The sequence below is a fragment of the Triticum urartu genome, chromosome 5A, assembly GCF_056163025.1.
Source record: "Triticum urartu cultivar PI428250 chromosome 5A, HENAU_Tu73, whole genome shotgun sequence".
In the NCBI taxonomy this organism is placed as follows: domain Eukaryota; kingdom Viridiplantae; phylum Streptophyta; class Magnoliopsida; order Poales; family Poaceae; genus Triticum; species Triticum urartu.
In genome coordinates this window covers 623,234,105-623,251,347 of record NC_141877.1, presented here as the reverse complement: position 1 = coordinate 623,251,347, position 17,243 = coordinate 623,234,105, and the positions used below count along the sequence as shown (strand labels likewise).

Genomic DNA, 17,243 nt, shown 5'->3' with positions numbered 1-17,243 from the left:
AAAGGATAATCCGACAATCACGGAAGAGCAGTTTCAAATATTCAAGGAGGCTTGCGAGGCCGAAGATGCCAAAAAAAGTCTAAGTACATGAAGGGGCTTCAAGAGAGGAACATTGGGAGCCACCACCTCGAAAGCCGTGGTTACGGCGGAAAGAGGTCCAAATGGGCCAAGGAGGATGCGGAAGCCGCGAGTCTGGGCATCCCAGACCCCTTGGCGGAGTTCACCGTCCCGCGGGAGCGTGACGTCCTCAGGGCCCGGCACCGTTGGGACCCAGTGAAAAAGGTTTACGAGACAACACCGGTCATTATGGAGTTCATGAGACTGCTGGTAATTTTAGTTTCTTATCAATTCGACTGCACACGTTAGTCATATTTGTAAACGATCGTTGTGCCTTTTGCAGAGAGAGCAGCACAGGATTGCAGCCGAAAGCGACTCGCCGTCTGAGGCATTGGCAAGGCCCAAGTGGGACACTCCATTCAACCGGGCGTTGAACATATTGAAACAACAACTGGTGGATACTCGACCGTCGTATGGACGCGTGCACGGTGTCGGAGACGGCGCCACATGGAAGAAGTACTACCGTGAGACCACGGAGGAGAGAAAGGAAAGACGGAGGTTAAATGAAGAAAACATCGACAAGAGGGTTGGGATTGCGGTTGAGAAGAAATCAACTGAGACAGTCGCAACAGCGGTAGCTGCCGCAAAACAGGTGGCTTTAGATATTTCTACTACCTTGGTTTCGGCCGTTTTCAATTGGACCAGGCAAAATCCAAAAAAAGATGTAGCGGACTTTACCCTTGCTGACTTCTTGGCGGGGAGCAGCTCGACTAGCGTTGCACCAGCACCTGCAGCTGCACCTGCTCCCGCACCGGACGTGCTAGGCGGTGCTTCGTCTTTGGCTGAGCTCGACGCCCTCACGGTATCTGTCACACCGGCCCCCTTCAATATAAATGTATAATCTCCCGTTTTCATTTCCTTTCGGATGTCTCACGTCGCAGACTTTTCTTTGCAGGCCGACGAAACCCCGTGCATCATATTGTACACCATCGGCGACCAGAAGGTGGACGTGGGGAAGGCGACGATAATGGAGCCGAAGGAACCATTGTTCCACAGCCGGCCGATCCCCCCGAACGTCTTCAAGGTTTCCGTGGCCAGTGTCAAACCGGGCCACGAGAATTTGCCTCCTCCAGTACTACTGGGGGATGACGAAGAGACACCGGGGCGGCTTGGTGATTGTTGCAATGCTGGGTGGGTCCTGTTGTGGCCAAAGAGTCTGCTTCGTCTGGAGGCGGCCGGGAGCACACCCACGAGCACACAGCCTCAGCAAGGTATGAACATCAACACCCCACCTACCCAATTATCGTCGGGTGTCGGGTTGGGTGATAGTGGACGGGGTAAGGAGGAGGCTCCATTAGTCGCTGATGACATCGCCATGGATGAGGATGAGGACGACGATGGCGCTGCTGAACAGTATGTCTATACTGGCACCTCCTCAGGGTTTGAGCGTCATGAGTCGGTGCCTGAATTGCCGTCTCAACATATTATGGACGACCTTCCGGTAGTAAAGAAGTTTAGGAAGAGAGCGAGGAAAGGAAAAAAAGCCGTTTCTATGATCCAGCCGCCTCAGCAGCCTCGGCTTCAGGACCGTATAGATATCCCCGGTGCAGATAAATGGCATATCCCCGGTCAACCAATCCTACCTGCAACAGCGCTACGGGCCAGATTCGGCGATCTAAAGAGACTGCGGGTAGAGAAAGACCTCATCGCCTCGAAAGATCCAGGATACCCACTCTACGTGGTTAACGTTCCGCGGCAAATGTCGTACGTCGATAGCTTCCCCGCGGATAAGTTCTTCCTCCGATTCGATTACATATTCGACATGTTTCACGTGAAGAAGCTGGATTTTACGTTTGTCCGCCTTTATGCCTTGCACATGAACTACATCATTGGGGTTGAGCAGATATCTCATATCTGTGTCGCTGACCTGTACTACATGCACGAGGGCTTCTTGGGAGTCTGCGCAAATCACCGTGAATACGCGAGGGATTACATCGTCAGTTTCATGCTCACCAATAAGGACAAGGGGGCGATTCTCGTGCCTTATCATCCCGTGTAAGTCATCCGTGCTGCTATCCTTCCTTCGATTTCAATCATTCATTTGCACGGTGGAGGCTAATTAATTTGAGGACTTATTTTGCGCAGCGGCGGGTGCGCCGTCCTCATCATCCTCTACCCCCGATTCTCCCACGCTCTTTACTTGGACTCGTCGAAGAACATTCACAAAAAGGATTACACCCACATCAAGGATGTTCTCGATAGTGCTATGTTTTACTACCAAGCAAGGGGTGGAGAGGTCAGGGACAAGAAGAGAAGGGGCGGCAGGGTCGCCTTCGGCCATAAGACCGACTTCTGCTGCATCCAGCAACCGAACGATTCTCTTAATGATGGATTCTATGTCCTACACCACATGCTGGAGTACAGACGGGATCACCAGAACCTTCGCATGTCACCTAGATCCAGCGATGCCCATATTCTGCAATGGGCAAAGGACATAGGAGATATCGAGGATCATCGACTTCGAGCTGAGTTCTATAACATCCAGCGCGAACTTGCCCAAATTATCATGAAGGAGGTCGTCGGAAAAACAGGGATGTTCTACGGAGAAGGACAAATGTCGCGGGAAGACGTCCGAACATGGATAGCCTCTCAGCGTCTCGACCTAAAGCCTTTCACTAGGCTCGGGGACTATCTCCCTGACTTGGATGGATGGAACGACATGTTGGAGTGATTGTCGATATATGACAATGTGTCCATTTAGTCCATACTTTCTGTATGACAAAACTTTGAGTTATGCACGGTGAAACTTTATTTGTGATGTAATTAAACCGTCCTCCTCCTCGACTAGCGAAAATCACTCTAGTTAGGGCATTTTGGGGTACGATGAACTTTGTTATTTATGCTTATGATATGTTGTTTTTATTTTTGCCAAGTCTGTCTCTTTCTGTTGCTCAACTATATATGTTGCATATCATCGACTCATGTGATGATGCAGGTGCATAGATCATAGATGGCGAAGAAGTGCTATGCCAGGAGTATATATACGACAAGTGGCCGGAGTGTCAGGCCCTTCCGGTTTCCGAGCGACAGGCAGTAGTTAGTTTGGAGGTTCACGCTAATGCGAAAGAGGGATACGAACTCATGTTCTCAAAGTGATAGCTCTTCTCGCGTATATCATTGTTTAGATGGATGACGATGTATTTGCATATCATTCGAGACTTGTATCGCTATTTTCGAGATGATGACGAGAGACCACTTTGTGTTGGATGATGATTATGATGATGACATGATTTGATGAGACTAATTGTATGTAGATGCTATGATTACATTTGTATGTGTATGATATGCTAAAGATTATTGTATAAAGCCTATTCAAATACAAAACAAATACAAAACAAATATGCAGGAAAAAAACTAATAAATAAACTAGTAGTAGCGAGCGGGAAAATTTAGCAGTAGCGCCTCATTAATTGTCAGTAGCGCGTCCCAGCAAACAGCGCTGCAGATAATATCAGTAGCGCCCTTTCCCAAAGAGCGCTACAGCTATTCATGTATAGCAGTAGCGTGGGACAACCGGCGCTACTGCTATACGTTAGCTGTAGCGCCTTATTAGTAGCGCCGGTGCCCGCGCTACTGAGAAGCCCAAAACCCTCGCTGCTGGTAGGATTTTCCCTAGTAGTGTAGGGCTTCGCCTAAGCACTACGACAATATGACCGAGGTGGAAATCTGTGGAGGGGGCACCGCACACAACTAAGAAATCAACTTGTGTGTCTTTGGGGTGCCCCCTGCCCCCGTATATAACGGAGCGGAGGAGGAGGCCGGCCAACAAGGGGTGCGCCAGGGAGAGGGATGTCCTACTAGGACTCCAGTCCTAGTAGGATTCGGCCCCACCCTTTTTCCTTCTACCGGAGAGGGAAAAGGGGAAGGAAAGGGAGTAGGAGAAGGAAAGGGGGGTGGCACCCCCTTCCCAAGTCCAATTCGGCCTCCTTCCTTGTGGGGGGTGCACCAGCCCCTTGTGGGCTGGTTAGCCTCCCTCCTATGGCCCATAAGGCCCATATCTTTTCCCGGGGGGTTCCGGTAACCTCACGGTACTCCAGAAAAATGTTCGAATCACTCGGAACCATTCCGATGTCCGAATGCAACCTTCCAATATATGAATCTTTACCTATCGACCATTTCGAGACTACTCGTCATGTCTGTGATCTCATCCAGGACTCCGAACAAACTTCGGTCATCAAATCACATAACTCATGCATAATACAAATCGTCATCAAACGTTAAGCGTGTGGACCCTACGGGTTCGAGAACTATGTAGACATGAACGAGACACATCTCCGGTCAATAACCAATAGCGGAACCTAGATGCTCGTATTGGCTCCTACATATTCTACGAATATCCTTATCGGTCAAACCGCATAACAGCATACATTGTTCCCTTCGTCATCGGTATGTTATTTGCCTGAGATTCGATCGTCCGTATCATCATACCTAGTTCAATCTTGTTACCGGCAAGTGTCTTTACTCGTTCCGTAATGCATCATCCTGCAACTAACTCATTAGTCACATTGCTTGCAAGGCTTATAGTGATGTGCATTACCGAGAGGGCCCAGAGATACCTCTCTGATACACGGAGTGACAAATCCTAATCTCGATCTATGCCAACCCAACAAACACCTTCGGAGACACTTGTAGAGCATCTTTATAATCACCCAGTTACATTGTGATGTTTGATAAAACACAAGGTGTTCCTCCGGTATTCGGGAGTTGCATAATCTCATAGCCAGAGGAACACGTATAAGTCATGAAGAAAGCAATAGCAATAAACTAGACGATCATAGTGCTAAGCTAACAGATGGGTCTTGTCCATCACATCATTCTCTAATGATGTGATCCCGTTCATCAAATGACAACACATGTCTATGGCCAGGAAACATAACCATCTTTGATTAACGAGCTAGTCAAGTAGAGGCACACTAGGGACACTCTATTTTGTCTATGTATTCTTTGTTTTTGAGATAGCTTACCACTCATGCCAAGTGGTTTGTCTATGTATTCACACATGTATTAAGTTTCCGGTTAATACAATTCTAGCATGAATAACAAACATTTATCATGATATAAAGAAATATAAATAACAACATTATTATTGCCTCTAGAGTATATTTCCTTGAATTCGCTCATTCGCACATCCATGTGTTCAAACGATTGAAGAGAAAAACATAGCACTCTTCAACATTATCTACCGGCGGCACTAGCGACCTTTGATTGTGCAGCCAAATGAACTGCGAACTGCTAGGATCGACCCGGGATGTCGTTCCGGTGTTAACTAACCAATTGCCGCCAATATGATTTCTTCAACCTTCTTTCTCCGAGAGCTTCTATGTATTAATTCTCAATCAAATTAATAGTCCATTTTACAATTTTTTCCATTTAAAACTTAAAAATATTCACCATGTTATAGTGCAAAATCATTCAATTTTACAGATATGTCATACAGATTAAAAAAATATTCACCATGATGCAATATTTTGTTTAGCTAGTTGAAAAATATTGCAGTGTCCGTTCACACAGCATAGAAAAATAGAGATCTTGCATGTCTATGTCGACTAAGATTGAACTAATTTTCAGATTATGTCTTTTCAAACAATTTCATTGTCCTGAAAACGTGCATCATGTAATGCTCTTAATTGCCAAAAAAAATAATGCTCTTAATTACTTATCATTTGTTTGCCTTTTGATCCACCGCATTGAAAGATGGTGTAGAGTTTGTTTTCGTTTGTATAATGCCTTGTCAATGAATCTATTTCCAGTGATGCTATAAAACCAGAATTTCTATTTTATCGTGTGAAAGCATCCTTGTTCACATGGATACGGCTAGAAGTAATGGATGCGAAGATTTTCTTTTTTGGCAAACATGGTGCCAGGCACATCTTACCTCTATGAGCATCTTCAAGAGACTGAGTAGGTGAATCTTGAGATTGATGGATGCAGTATATATAGCCATATCGCTGTTAATAGAAACGTCCCCCCGCCCCCTCCCCCCGCAAAAAGAATATTTCTCTTTTTATGAGACACCAAAGAGTCAAAACTAGGTTTGATCCCTGGTAGGTTGAGGGTACAACTAGCCACCTAACTATCCAATCACATATTCTAATTTTACATCAATTCATGAGTACCCGACTTGTCATCAATTTCATTTTCATTTCCACAATTTTGTGCGCACCATCATCTTTTCACTTTTGAACACTCTGATTTCTTATTGTATGACAGGTTTCCTATTCATCCAATTTGGTAACTATTGATATGGTTCATGTTGTAAAATGCTTATCACCAGCGTCCAGTAGAAGTGCATCTATTCTATGACTGGTATTTAACTGCATGCACAAGTGACCGTTTCCTGTACTTCTAACCATTCCCAACATCTCTATACCTCGTGTCCTTGTGGTCACGCGAGACATAAGCACACGATATTTTTCCTAAACGCTGTCTAAGGAGTACGTGCGATCCAGCGTTCCCGAGCGGCCGCACTAGAGCCGTCGATCTCGCGCTACCATAGGACATGTGGGCGTGGCGACCCGACCAGGTGGGGAACAGAGTTTTGTGGCTTCCCCTTTCTCCATCCTCACCTGTTCCCCGGTCCACATCACACTCGGCCCGGCGACGAGCCAAATCCCCACCAAATCCCTAGGGCTTCGCCGCGAGCGCGGCCGGCGAGGAGTTAACTGAGGAAGGCGACGGCCCGGCGAAGGATTCCGCATAGCTCGAAACAGGGTGAGGGCAGAGTGCGTGTGCCGGAGAAGGAGGAGAAGGTAGCGGCGGCGGGGGAGGGGGGTGGACCTGATGATTCTGCGCTGAGGGACGCGAGATCCTGCTGCTTCGATGACCCGAGGTTAGTTTACCCATAAGTTCCGTCCTCGCCCACACATCTCGCGGTTGCTGAGGTTTCGTCGCCGACGCCCTCATCGTCATCGATGACCGCAGGAGCGAACTATTGCGCGGGGGGTAGATCAAACGGAGAGGCTCCCGGAGAGGAGGGAGGGAGGAAGGGATTTTTTGCGTGGATTTTGGGCTGCGGCATCCTCTGTCCCAATCTGTGTTTTTCTCTTGTTTTTATATGCATCTGCCGCTGAGAAATCATAAGAATACTGCAATCCCCGACTGAAATAGGGTTCAACTAGGAACGCAGGCATAGGGAGAGGGGGCAATAGTGTGGAATTCAGAATAGGAAGGGGGGGGGGGGGGGGCAACACTGTCTGTTTTTGCCTTGGTTTTGTAGGCATTCAGGTAGAAAATAAGTAGTCAATAATCAGTTTTGAAATGATGCGAGTTTAATTAGTTCAGAGAATAATCAGTATGAAATGTAGGCAAGGAGATAGATATATGTAGGCAATCAGATAGAGTTATGTAGGCAACGATCAGTTAGAGAATAGGCAGTAATGTGTGTTTTTGTTTTCTGTACGTAAACAATCGTCGTACATTTTTGATTTTGTAGGCAATTTTAATTAACATTTTTATAGGCATTGTTTTGTGTGTTCTTCGTAGGCAATTAAATTAGCATCATAGGCGATATTGTTGTGCTTTCAGCAGGCAGTTCTCAGGAATGTTCACCATGTGTTCGTAGGCAACACCACTGTGTTTTGTGTAGGCAATCAGAGAGAGATAAGTAAGCAAAACAATGCACAAGATGTGTTCATAGGCAATCCCGTAGGCAATAACGTGTGTTTTTGTGTTTCATCAGCTGACAACACATTTTCTGTAGAGAAATACAAGCAAGGGGGCAAAATACTCACATATTTTTTCTTGCCATGGATTTTGTGCCTTTTTTATGCAGTACTGTAAGATACGTGAGAAAACTACAGATAGTTTTGGTATGGCATGGCATGGAAGCACTAGTTGTGGTTCTAGTAGTAGTAGCAGATTTCAAAGATGGCACTAACCCCTGCCATTTTCCTTCTGGGTAGCAACTAAAACTACGCGGCATACATGACACACATTCTAGCAGGTAGTCAAGATGAGAAAGTTATACTATGTAGCATATACAAAGTTTTTTCAATACAAACCGAGGAAACCCCCTTACGAGAACAGATTATGAACTGACTCTCACGTTTGCTGGAGGTAAACGTGCGACTCCTGCATTAAGATTCAGGACTCATACAGATATTTGTTGTAGTAGCTCCTAGTGCATAAGATTGGCATCTTTGCCGCATTTTTTCTGTGAACTATGCTCTGGAAGTTTGACTTCATATGCAAAGAATAGGTTGCTTGAGTACGTAATTACCTCGAAATATCTTGTGATGTTTTCATGTAATCTGGAATCGAAACTTGAAACCATAGTGGACATTCGATTTTCAGTAACTGAACTTTTTGGCATTTTAAAAAGTTAAATGTGCTGCTGCTTTGAGTGAGCTCTGAGTAATGAATCACCTCGAAATCTCATATGATGCTTTATATAAGCTGGATTTTGGTACTTAGATGTGTGGAACTCAATTTCGGTAATTGAAAACGGCCATTTTTTTTAGAAGTTAGATGTGCCGGTACTCGAAGTATTTGTGCATTTTTTTCTGCAGCTAATGTGATGGAGTGAAGCTCTGAGCAGACTTCCACAAAATGTTCCCTCTTTTTTGGTGCTTTGGATTTTGGGTGATGGCAGAGCTTGCACCATGCTAGCTCCCAGTCTGCTGTATTTGCTCGGCCACATTTGCAAACGCAAGCAATAATAAGACTAATTTCAGTAATCACATGTTTAAATGTAAACAATGTTGTACATGTATATATGTAGGCATCTTCATTTGTATACTAGGCATTTTTTTAGTAGGCAATTTGTTTCAGCCAAAACACTAAATCACCCACCCACAATTTAACCACATAGTTTCAGACTACTTTCTATGCAGGCAACTAAGTCATTTTCTCCCTGTAATTTTACTTTCTGTTTTCCAACTATGAGATTTCTAAATCATTTTTGCCCACTAATGGCAGAGCAACTTCAGTTTAGTGGGAAATTTTACCAACTAATTTCAGACTACTTTTTGCAAAGCATGAAGGAAACTAAAACATTTTTCAACCTGCAAAATTCTTTCTCCTAAAGCAACTATGCTCCCTTTTAGTTGGGTTCCTACAAAGTGTGCCTGCAAAGGTTTCTCTAAGCAACTTTCTTGTATGTGTTTTTTCCATGAAACGGGGCCCAGAAAATGAAACAACATCAAACAAGTGCTCAGGATCTCTCTCTAACATCCAGGTCCAAAATCGGAGGGGGAGGGGGGGATGAATCATCCTGGTTGATCATACATCATCCAAGGAACAACTCGACCAATCGGACACACAAAGTCGCCCCGGGTGCTAGGTCACCTAGCCCGTCGACATACTCGCCTACACATACCCAACCCCCTTAAAAAATCGCCTAAGCCAGCCAAAACGAACTCGCCCACCACCGGGTGCTAGGTCGCCTAACCCGCCAACCTACTCGCCTACACATACACACACCCACCTCCCTTGAAAAATCGCCTAAGCCGGCCAAAACGATCTCGCCCACCACCGGGTGCTAGATCGCCTAACCCGCCAACTCACTCGCCTACACACACTCACCCCCCTTGAAAAATGGCCTAAGCCGGCCAAAACGAACTCGCCCACCGCCGGGTGCTAGGTCGCCAAACACGCCGACCTATTCGCCTACACACACACTCACACCCCTTGAAAAACCGCCTAAGCCGGCCGACAAGAACTCGCCCACCACCGGGTGCTAGGTCTCCTAACCCGCCGACCTACTCGCCTACACACCCACTCACACCCCTTGAAAAACCGCCTAAGCCGGCTGGCACGAACTTGCCCACCACCGGGTGCTAGGTCGCCTAACCCGCCGACCTACTCGCCTAGACACACCCAAACCCCTTGAGAAATCGGCTAAGCCGGCTGAAACGAACTCGCCCACCCCTTGGTACTAGGTCGCCTAGACACACCCAAACCCCTTGAGAAATCGGCTAAGCCGGCCGAAACGAACTCGCCCACCCCTTGGTACTAGGTCGCCTAGACCCGACGACCTACTCACCTACACACACAATCCACCACCTTGAAAAATCGCCTAAGCCGGCCAAAATGAACTCGCCCACCATCGGGTGCTAGGTCGCCTAACCCGCCGACCTACTCGCCTACACACAGACCCACACCCCTCGAAAAATCGCCCAAGCCGGCCGAAACGAACTCGCCCACCACCGGGTGCTAGGTCGCCTAGACCCGACGACCTACTCGCCTACACACACATCCACCCCCTTGAAAAATCGCCTAAGCCGGCCAAAACGAACTCGCCCACCATCGGGTGCTAGGTCGCCTAACCTGCCGACCTACTTGCCTACACACGGACTCACACCCCTTGAAAAACCGCCTAAGCCGGCCGACACAAACTCGCCCACCACCGGGTGCTAGGTCGCCTAACCCGCCGACCTACTCGCCTACACACGGACCCACACCCCTTGAAAAATCTGCTAAGCTGGCTGAAACGAACTCGCTCACCACCTGGGTGCTAGGTCGCCTAACCCGCCGACCTACTTGCCTACACACGGACCCACACCCCTTGAAAAATCACCTAACCCGGCCAAAACGAACTCGCCCACCACCAGGTGCTAGGTCGCCTAACCCGCCGAGCTACTCGCCTAATATACACACACCCACACCCCTTGAGAAATCGCCTAAACTGACCAAAACAAAATTGCCCATCCCCAGTGCTAGGTTGCCTAACCCGCTGGCCTACTCGTCTACACTCACGCCCACCCCCCCTTGAAAAACATGCCTAAGCCAGCCGACACGAACTTGCCCACCATCGAGTGCTAGGTCGCCTAACCCGCCGACCTACTCGTCTACACTCACACCCACCCCACTTGAAAAATCGCCTAACCAGGCGGAAACGAACTCGCCCACCACCGGGTGCTAGGTCGCCAAACTCGCCTACATACCCACTCGGGTGCTAGGTCGCCTAACCCGCCAACCTACTCGCCTACACACACCCCTTGAAAAATCGCCTAAGCTGGCCGAGACGAATGTGCCCGCTTCCCCTGGTGCTAGGTCGCCTAACCCATCGTCCTAGCAACCTAAATCACCATTTTTTTGGGCAATATTAAGTTTTTCAATTTTTTGGTTCCGTTTTTTCATTTTTACAGTAGTCTTTTTATCAGTGAACTACAATTAACATGGATGTACACTGATGGAGCAGCTAAATGCATGTTTTTTGTTTTTTCAGGTATGGCTGCAGCGATGTACAATACTGAAAACTGGGACGGCACCCATGTCCTGGAGTATGTATCATGACTGTTTTTTGGTTTTTTCATTTTTTCTTTCGCATACCAACATGGTCTACTTTAGTAACAAGTAACATAAATAGCATGGTCTCTTCTCAAATTAAAAAGCATTCAAGTCTTCTCACAATCATCAAAATCATCAGGGAGTTTAGTGAGATCAAGCTCAGCCATATGCACATTTTTAGAAGAGGGAAGAAAATTCTGTATAAGCGACAAATTGTAAATAAAACAATGAAAACATCTAGTTTTTCGCTCTCTTTACTACTAGCCAGCTTGGCATATCATGTTTACTACTAGTTGGCAGAAAAATGGCAGGCGAGAAATTTACATTATTGCTACTTGTAGTACTAGCTCAGACTTTTTTTTCCTGGTTTTTGTGTTGTAAGCAACTAGTCTCTTCTCATTTCCATCTTCCTTTTTTTTTAATATGGGATGTATGCAAGCTTTATCGCAACCAGTTTTTCCTCTCCTTTTTTGTGTGCAGAGGCAAGGTGCAAGACAATAGGCAAGATAATTCAAGAGCAGGCATTTCTTCTCAAGCATCCAGATTCAACATAGGGAAGAGGAGGCAACTACAGGTGAAGGCTAGCAGTATCACACGGGAGGTACAGAGGGGTAGTCCCAGTAGTTCAAGAACTAACCAGGAATCAAGATTTTCTGTTTTGTTTTTGCCCAAGGATTAGTAGGGATAATAGTAGTGCAGAGTACTTCTACCTTGGTGTTTTTTCTGGGAGGAATTTCCCAGTTTGTTGAAATTTTCTTGCCAACGTTTGCTCCACAATATTGCCTGATCAGCAACAAAGAGTTGCAGGGCAAAATCTATGGCCTTCTTCAGGATATGGCTTGAATTGCCCCTTTTTTGTGTGTTTTCTGTTTGTAAGGATCTCTCCCCCCTGCTAGGCCATGGCCTGCAGCCGCCGGCGGCTGGGAGATATAGCGGGTCAAGGAAAGAAAAAGGCAGACTGCTATGGATTTGTGCTGGGGGCAGGGTTTCTACCGTGGTGGGGAGAGACCTAAACATTCTTTTTTTTGGCGGGACATGGCTAGGCAAGGGAGAGGGTGGGATTTCCTTTTCTGACATATGGGGGACCGCACGTGAGGGCAACTTCCAAAAATGGACGGCCGCGAGATCATACCGCATCGCGCGCGGGCGCTACGTAGCATCGTACTTATTTCTTTGCGGTGACATAGGCAGAAGAATCAGTTCAAAACATTCTGCACGATAGAAACTCAAAGTAACCAAATACGTAGAACCAAATAGTATATAATAAGGAGTTAAAGGTTAAGATGCCATATAGGGATCTAAATTTTAAATGATCGATTTTTTTTAACACAGTACATACGCAGACGCTCATACATACGTGTATACACTCACACCTATGAACACACACACGCACACCCTACCTCTATGAGCACCTTCAAGAGACTGAGCCAAACGTACATTTTTTTAGATAATGGTACAGACACGGCCACACATGCGCTCATATATACACGTGTACACTTACCCTATGAACACACATCCCATCCATATAAGCACCTCCGAGAAACTAACTGGCATATTATCTTGAGTTTGACGAAAACACCATAGGTGCCTCGTAGTTGGCGGAAATGTCTCCCCACACTAAACGCGCATCGCTGGAAATCGTGAAATAAATCTAGAATAATGCGAGCACCGGGACTTAATCCCTCGTGGGTTGGGGATACGACCGTCCTCTATAATCATCCAATCACACATAGGTTCGCATATACATTTTTTTTTGTCTTTGTAGCGATTAGCCAAATAGTCTTTTGGGTCGAGTAGGTGTACTCTCACTATTGAGGACCAAACACCTCAATTCTGAGACCCCTCAAAAAATATATTCTGAGACCTAATGTCTTGTACAACAATCTTCCAAGAAAACGTCTTGTACAAGAAGGGAAAAAAATCCTTGGTTAAGAGGAAGTAGAACTAGCTTTATTTCCTTTTTTATATCCCCATGTAAGCAATTACTCTGTTTTACATAGGTTCGCCAGCATCCCATAGTGCACGAGCCGAATACGAGACTAATTAATAACCAGACCAAAGCTCTCGAGCAGCAGAATACCTTGTACAACAAGGAAACAATTTTTGGCGCTGTGTGCTATTCTGAATAGAATCTTGTAACACAAGCAAATAATGCTCGAACAACCTACGGCAGTCGGGCATATATATACATACCGCAGCTAGCTAATCCGTTCTCAACCCAATTAATCCGTTCTCAACCCCCTTTACGATCACCCGCGTCGAGTCAATCAGCCGAGATGTCGTCGACGTCCGGGAAGGTGAAGGGAGCGATAGTGGGCGAGCAGTTCTTGGCGACGTCGGGCTCGCACCCGACGGAGTTGAAGGTGACCAAGTTATACACCCGAAGGGGCCGAGATTCACCTTCAAGAACTCCGCCGGCGGCGAGGCCATGCTGGAGGTGGAGTCCCGCATGGGTTTCATGAGCCTACGCTCACACCAATTCCTCGACGCCACCTCAGCCTCAGCCCAACCGGTGATCCATCTCCAGGAGGCCGGCATCGACGAGCGTAAGTGGGAGGCGTACAGGGGCAACAGCACGAGAGAAAGCGACAAGATCTTCGACGCCGTGAACAAGTCATGGTATTTCTTCCCGATGGGGACCAAGATCGAAGTGTTCCTCCGCAAGTCCTCCGACGAGCCGAAACCAGCAGGCTCTGTCGTCGATGGCAACTCCTCCGGCGGCATGCAGAAACCAGCAGACTTCATCGTCCTTGGCAACTACTACCGCGGCGGGCTAACCGTTTTCCGCGGCTGCGGCTGCGTCCTCGCCGGCCACGACATTGCGCAGATCAACAGGGTGAGCCGCCTGTTCAAGTGTAGTGAGATGGGTGGAGAGCACACGTACGATGTCAGTGTCAAGCCGGGCGAAGACCAGGCGTTCGTCCTCGCACTCACCGTGATTCTCGACCAGATGTATAATGACGATCGTGTTGTACGTTATTCTACCCAGCGTTAGATAGCTTAGCAGAAGCTTAGGTTTGTGATCGTTCGCGGTGTCGTTATTAGTCATGTTTTTTTTCAAGAGCTTTTTTACGGTACCTTATACTGCTATTGGAGAGGACCAGTATAAACCTCATCTAACCGTTGATTTCTAGGGTAGTTGAGGCCTTTTCCAAAGGGTAATTAAGTCATAATTCTGGGTCCGGTGTCGATTTACTTTCTTCTTTCTACCGCCGGTGGCAACGCCGCGTGACAGACGTGGCTGCGTGCCGCCACCGCGTTCGTCCGGTCCTTTGGCATGACCACTGCCCTTGCCGCAGAAATCAAATTTTAATTATGCCGCTCACCTCAACAATTTAAAACCATTATTAATTCGCATCGAACATTGGCCATCTCTATAAACAACGTTACAACTGAACTAAACTATCCAAACAACCAAATCCTTTCAGCTTTTCATCGATGCCTACGAACAAGGCATTGGATTTAGGAATCATTATGGGCGTGGGGTTGGAGATGAAGGGGCCAACGCATTCGACGCACCAGGAACCACCGGGCTAGCATCGCCTCGCCCGCAGCTACAGAGCCACCCTCCTGCTCTGGGACACATCTCGCCGGGGTAGCCCAGCCAAACCTGGGCGATCTATGGTTAGCTGCCGGTGGCCGGCGCCGACTTGTCAACTTGTCGTGAGCAAATCGATCCCAATCACTACTCAGAGGGTAGAGTTAGGTCCGGCGTGGGGATCTTCTTCCGATTTTGCCCTCGTCGCCTCCAATACTGCTCACGATTTTGCCTCCCTCGATTTGTATACTGCTCACTAATTTAAGCAGTATAGGTTAATATATACCATTAGATTTAGGAGAATGAACGGCTCTTGTTCAATGGACTCCTCCCTCGGGGGTACCCCCTGCCGCCCCGGTCTCCTACCAGTTACTCCAGATCGATCCGGCGGGTGCTCAACTCCGGCCGCGGACGCCGCACTCCGGCGGAAGGACCCCGTTCCCCCTCCCCTCCTAGTAGTAGATGGTTCGTGTGATTGGGTTTTGGATGTGGTTTGGTCTGATTGTTCAAATCATCAGTATATATGTTGTGGTAATACAAGAAGGTTGCTCCCTGCCATAATGTTCAAAGCACTATATATTTGTTCATATAGGCAAAAATGATATAAACAATAGCACAATATCGTTTAATGTGAACAACAATATAGTTCAAGGGCATTACAGACATTTCACTGATCATACCACACATAAGCTGAACAAACGGGCACCGAAAAGAACTGGCTAGCTTATTCTCTGGAGCTTATTTCCACATGAGCTTATCTTGAGCTTATTTTCATAGGAGCTTATTTCCACAGCATAGCTCAAAAGAACTAGCCCTAAGCTAGTGAGATGAAAGCACAGGTTGAAGAATTTCCTGGTTGATGAGGAGAAGCACACCCTGCTCAGCAAGAGTCTTATGCTCGAATACGCGTCTGGTTGATGAGGAGAAAACCAAATTTTCAGAAAATTCAAACTTTCAGAAATTTTATATTATGAACTCTCATCCCTCAAAAGATGATTGACGGAGTTACCACACACCTTGTAGTCGACGGGAACCTCTCCTCCGGTTGAATGAACATCGTCGAAAATTCTGAAATAAATTCAGAAGAATGCCTACTCCAACACAAGAAATCTAACCATTTAAGCTATGCTATGTCACTAACCAGATTGATCTCTCAACTTGGGAGTTAAATTATACGAACTGTCATCAAACAATGTTCTCCACACAGGCACATGACCAAACATACGTTTTTTATGGCAGGTGTTTTCCAGCTCCAGCGACAACGATGTCGCGGTGACCCAAAAGGTGACCAGATCGAGCGAGCACGTTCCTGGAGAGAACGCGTACGATGTCAGCGTCAACACGGGCATCGACCAGGCCTTCGTCCTCGCACTCACCGTGATTCTAGAGATCAGATGTATAGTTATGATTCTGATTTACGTTGTTGTAGCCATCAATGTCAGAAAAGAAAACCCTAGAACCACATTGTAAATATATAAGTAGCTTATAATAAGTTTAGGTTTGTAATCGTTCATGATGTTGTTTAGTCATTTTTTTCTTTTTTTGTTGGAAAGGTTAGCCATGTTAGAGTCGAGTTTGTGAGCATGCAATGATGTGGCCGCGATGATTGTATTACGAAAATGCTCTGCACATGATGGTTCACAGACGATTCATGCACGATGCCTAATTTGAACGGCGGTGATTAGCAAAACAATGCAATTCAATGGCTGATTCAACGCATCGTGCGAAGATCGGGCAGCAGCTTGTCGTCCCTATAGCAGTGCTCATTGTATTACTAGTGATTGGAGCGCCACCCTATGACGCCGCTTGAGAGGAAGCTATGCGCATATTTCTATTTTAAAAAAATACATAGAGTCCTAGCCTTCGTCTAAAAAAACATTTAAAAAAATTCCCACCTGCAGCTAAAAAAGATGTAAAAAAAGAAAAAAAAAATTACTACAACAGCCTACCAGCGAGTGCCACTTTGCATAATCCTTTATTTAAAAAATACCAGAGATCCTCATCTCCATCTAAAAATGCATTTAAAAAATAATCCACATCTTCATCTAAAAAATTGCAAAAGATTTCTCACTGCGGCCAACCAGCTTGCGCCATGTGGCATAGCTGGTTGGCCGCCTTTCACGCGTAGCTTACTGGTTCCTTCATGTAAAAAAGAAAAAAAATTACCACAACAGCCTACCAGCGAGTGCCATTTTGCATAACCCTTCATTTAAAAAATACCAGAGGTCCTCATCTCCATCTAAAAAAATACATTTAAAAAATCATCCACACCTTCATTTAAAAAAAATTGCAAAAGATTTCTCACCGCGGCCAAATAGATTGCGCCACGTGGCATAGCTGATTGGCCGCCTTTCACGCA

The 17,243-nt window shown here is 46.5% G+C and overlaps 1 long non-coding RNA gene across 1 annotated transcript; it reads left to right on the top strand.

Moving 5' to 3' along the window:
* The first annotated feature begins 6,603 nt into the window (after positions 1–6,603).
* Positions 6,604–12,181, top strand: LOC147973472 (uncharacterized). The gene is made up of 3 exons (XR_015602933.1): positions 6,604–6,946; positions 11,285–11,339; positions 11,827–12,181. It is a non-coding gene; the product is annotated as an uncharacterized LOC147973472 (long non-coding RNA).
* The last annotated feature ends 5,062 nt before the right edge of the window (positions 12,182–17,243 follow it).